This window comes from Panthera pardus, unplaced genomic scaffold, assembly GCF_024362965.1.
Source record: "Panthera pardus isolate Hobbes unplaced genomic scaffold, ASM2436296v1 HiC_scaffold_27, whole genome shotgun sequence".
Taxonomy (NCBI): domain Eukaryota; kingdom Metazoa; phylum Chordata; class Mammalia; order Carnivora; family Felidae; genus Panthera; species Panthera pardus.
The window spans coordinates 57,573,162-57,578,400 of NW_026526843.1; the positions used below are offsets into that span (position 1 = coordinate 57,573,162).

Consider the following 5,239-nt stretch of genomic DNA (forward strand, 5'->3'; position numbering starts at 1 on the left):
TCTTTCTTTTTGTCTCTTATGACAGTGACTTAAAATCTATTTTGTATGATATAAGCATGGTCACCTTTGTTCCCTTTGATTTCTATTTGCATAAAATTTTTTTTTATTTCTTTACCTACTGCTTAGGTGTGTTCTTTTTTGTTTGTTTCCTTTACATTTATATACATTTCATGGATTATTACACTTCCTCAAAAACTAATACAAACTGAGAAATACATTGAAAATTTAAGTATTTTAATTTTAGAAAAAAATTTTCTATGTAAAATAGAAATCAAACAACTTATCTATTTGATTGCTAAGAAATTTTACATCTCTGTTACAACTGTGTCTGCATCAAGCAGAATCTGTAGTCCTTACCATGATTGCCTCTGGCCAAGAACATACAAGTAACTTAGAGCACAGACTGGAAGAAAAAATGGTTGGATGGGCTCCTCATAGTCACCTACCAGTACCACAGGACACATGAGTTTCTATTAAAGTATTCTCACTTACAGAATCACAATGAATACCTTGAAGTTTGGGAGTGATTAATTTGGTTTGTGAAGCCTTCAAATGAACTGTGCTTGTATTTTGACTGTTCGAAATAGAAGAATAACTTATAAATGCTCAAAAGCAAATAACTTTGTTTAACTTTAAAACTAAACTGTAAAAATTTTCTCAGTGACACCTTGTTTTGAATCCTAATAGTAATATGGGATTTTTTTTCTACCCCAAAACAGATAGATTTTTTGGCATGCAGCATATCAAAAATATGATTTAGAACTGAAATTGTAGGTATACCTGGGTGGCTCAGATGGTTAAGCGTCCAACTCTTGATTTCAACTCAGGTCATGATTTCACAGTTTGTGGGATTGAGCTTCATGTCATGCTCTGTGCTAACAGCTCGGTGTCTGCTCAAGATTCTCTCTCTCCTTTCTTTGTACCTCTCCTGCTCTCTTTCTCTCTCATAGCATTATAAAAAGAACTGAAATTACAAAATCATAATAATTTTAAAGAAAACCAGTTATTAAGTGATTAGATTTGTCTTTCCATGGAAAACACAATCTAAACTTCTTTATAAACTGGACACACATTTTCAGCCTCTAGTTCTAATAATGAAGACAGCACAATGCACATTTGTTTTTGCAACACGAATTGATTTAGAATTAAAGATTAGAAACACCTCACTTCAGATCTCATAGGTGATACATTTCATTGATTATCCAACTAAATATGAAAATTTCAGTCTATATTAAACATTTAAATCCTAATTTCTAATAATTTTTCAATAAATCTAACTAAACTCATGGGGCAGAATTTAGCTGTTAATACAGTGGGGAAAAATGAGCCCTTGGGGGCCAAAGTTGCCCCTTCTCTCAAGAAACATACAAGTATTTAGATTTAACAGTAAAATCCACACATATGTATTAATATATAATTAAAGCAAGGATCACTTAGTTCTTAAAGCAGAAGTGACATGAAGGAAATATCACATTGTAATTTAGGGCACATGCATCACATTTGTCCCTGTAATTGTCACTTTAACAGTGAAGTTTAACAGCAACAATTTGCTGGGAATGTTAGGGAAAGAGAAAGCCACACATATCCACTAATTTACAAAGATATAAACTATTTTTTCAAGGGGTTTGGAGATGACTCAGTCTTGATGTTTTCAGGCCATTTTTGGCAAACATCCCACTGGACATGCAAAGGCTACAGTCACTGTGGTGTTTCGGAAGGTGCCTGAGATATGTACCAGCTCCTGGGGACCCTGGGAGGACATGTGGCTAAGGTGGGACACACTTGACTAAACATTGTACCCTGTATTTCCTCTTCCTTCTAACAGATGGATAAACCTAAAGTGAAGAAACAGAGCCACTTTTGCTGTAACAGTATTGACCATCTGCTTACTATAAATCACCTATAACAAAAACTCACAAATATTCTCAACTCTAAAAAGAAAATGCTAAAGTAGTTGCCACTCCCTCCCTAGCTCTCCCAATGTAAGAGTTTGACCACATGCCATAAAAATGTAAGCACACCTCTCTCTGTGTATTAATCCAGAACAACATACTGGACCAAATTCCCTCACTGGAAACAGAAAACTAAGTAGTACAATAATCTTATGATAAATATTAGGCCAACTACCATACCTCAAGTATTTGAGTTAACATATTTTATCATCAAATTGTTTCCCCACCCTCTTTATATTTAAAAATTATAGCCTCATTTAAAAAGTAACTTAATATCTATAATTATTTTGACTATTCTTTTCTAAGACACACTTATATATAAGTGTGAGACCTCAGACATGGACCATGAGTCTTTAAACAAAATCATCTGGTACCACCATGAGATTTTGAACAATATCATCTGGTACCAACATTAAATGGTTAATAAGGAATGAAAGTGCATATTTAAACATTAAAATCTGCATCTAATTCATGTGCCCAAGTCTTCAATGCATACTAGGTCAGCTATGGAGAAGTGACATGGATATTCTTGTGCATAACCATGGCTCCCTTCCAAATGGACATACTGAAAAACTTACTCTTGAAAAATTAAATGCAAATTTCAAATATCCAATGTAGAATATATTTCTGTCTGAAATTAAAGGCAACACTTACACATGCAATTTTAATTCCACTAGCTTTTTTCATGTTTCCTGGTTAATTCAGTTGGCTCGTGTGTAATAAAAGTTCCTAGGACTTTAAGTAATAGGTAGCTGTTAGATCCATAGGGTTCATCATGGTACAAATAACTAAGATATATTCTCTTTCTTTCATACTACAGTATACCTTTTACTTAACTTTCTTTTTTTACAAGGATTTGTTGTCTGTGTCAATAAACTATAAGCTACCAAATTTGTGCTTTTAAACTCCATTCTGGGCAATTCCCCTCTATTATGTTTGTCTGTAGGGGAATACAATTATAGCACCTCATAAATGAAACTAAAAAACCAAATCTACAAAGCCAAATAACAAGCTACTTGTTTCCTTTAAAATAAAAAAGCAGTTCTGGAATCAGGTAAAGCAGCTTACAGGGTTAAAACCCAATGTCTGCAGATAAAAAGGAAAGACTCTAATGCTGAGGGGGAACATTCTGTAGTCAGGGTTCAGCTTTAAAATAACAATAAAGTAAAGCAAAGGAAAAATATTTCTATTACAGTGTGGTAACATGATACATTTGGAATGAGTGTTGTTCTCCCAAATCAGTCAAGCCCACCAGACAGAAGTCTACAGGAAAGTTTCCTTCTGGACACAGAGCCTGTTGGAAAGCCTTGCCAGCAGTGACAGCAGACCCCAAAACCCATGGATCAGAACAGCCTTTGGAAGTCTAATCCTTACCCTGATTTCAGACTATTAAGAAATTACTTGTGGCCAGTTTAATAAACAAACATTAAAAATCTTCCCCCAAAATTTGTTCAAATGTATTTTACACATTAGACAGTTCTTAACAAGGGAGAATACAGTTTCTTGACACTTAACATTTAAAGGTTTTATTGGCCATATTAATCTTCCTCACAAAAGTTTTAAGTTATCTACAAGTTCTTTGAATGTCAAAGTAAGAAGAGAAGAAACACTGACAAATTTAGGGGGCCATGTGGGAGCAGAAACTTGGCAACAGTTCCTCAGTCGAAGTGTATTCAGGCATACTTTTTCTCCAGTAAAATTTTTTGTAACTTTTCTGCAACCTCGCTTATTTCTACCCAAATTAACATGGTAACAGGAATGGTAGCATTCTTCTTATCTGTGGGTGGATTTGGAGCACATACAATAAGTATGTTGTTTTTCCCTGTTCAGGTACATGGCATCTTGGGTGGAATCAGAACAATCAGCAATATGTTGCCTAAATCGGTGTCTGCCCACACTAAAAGATGTATTTTCTGATTTGTTATAGGTTTTAAATGGAAAATATGCACACTTTTCTCTTTAAATTCATTGTCTTTCCTATAAAACAGTTTACAATTTTTGGAGTAAAAAGCATCTTCTTTTACTTCAGTAACTAGTACTTTGGGCAGCTCATCATTCACTTCTTCATCTCTGCCTTTGCATTCCTTACTGCCACCTTCAGCTTGTATCTCAGATGTTTTTGTGGAAAATGGTGAAAAAGGTGTTTTATTATGGGTAATATCTTTGCCAAATAAACTGGAGTTTCCAGAAGAAAATGAAAATCCAGTCAGGGGGCTAAAGTTTAATGAGCCCAAGACAGAACTATACATTTTCTTGCCAAAATTAAATGAGGCAATTGTTGCTTTTACTGATGGGTCCATTTTATTTACAGAAACCCTCTCAATCTTCTTTTAAGATGTATTCTCAGTTTTGTTGCCGTGAAACAAAGATGTTGACTCTTGCTATAATTTTGTTGTCCCAAATAAGGAAGGTGTCTGTCTTGCAACTGACATTTTGTTAGTTTCACTTTCAGAATTCCTGTTGCCACTACTCCTATGTTGTTGTTCAACACCTGCTGAATACTTCTCATAGTCTTTAGAGATAGGCGTCAGATCATAGAGTGAGTTTGTATTCACTTGCTTCGCTATTCAATCCTGAACATAACAGTTTAAGGCAGCCAACTGCTTGTGATAGGCATTCCTGTGGCAGGCTGTACTACAGCTAAGGCCAGAGGAGGAGGCCTGCTGACTGTAGTTTTGGCATTTAAAATATTTTTATCGACCAAGGAGATAGAGCCATTTGCAATAACAAATCCAAAGGCTGCCTTGGTCTCAGTTGCTGCCCTTGCAGCACTGAGAGAAGAGCTGCTACCAGTAGACAGTCCTTCCAGAGGCTTCTCTCCAGCACCATTACCAAATCCAGACAACCTTCCTCCTCCAGAAGGTACAAACAAACCCTTAAAACCTTTAAAGGCTTCGCCACTATCAGATTCAAATCCAACATTTCTATGCTTTGCTTTCTTTATGGCTCTAATCTTCAAGACTTCCTCAGTGGCCGCTGAGAATGTTCCCACCTCTTCCTGCTTCGTTTCTTGATCCCAATTCCTATCTGTCAATTCCTTCTAAGCATTTCTTTTGTCCATTATTTCAAAACCCCAGGACAGCCACCGCGGCACTAGCTGGGTTGTGGGAGCCGCGAAAGCCTGGTGCACGACAGCAAGCAGGTGCGAGTTTGCAGCGAATGGCCTGGGATCTGAAGCTGTTGCAGTGTGGGTAGTCATTTCTGGTGCACTGAGGATTCTCAATGGACTTGGTGGTCACCAAGCCCTGGGTCTCAAACACCATGTCCTCCAGGGGCCTCGTCTCTCT

At 36.5% G+C, this 5,239-nt stretch overlaps 1 pseudogene; it reads right to left on the reverse strand.

The window, feature by feature from the left end:
* Positions 1-3,625: 3,625 nt before the first annotated feature.
* Positions 3,626-5,013, reverse strand: LOC109255060 (nuclear pore complex protein Nup50-like; annotated as a pseudogene).
* Between the last annotated feature and the right edge of the window lie 226 nt (positions 5,014-5,239).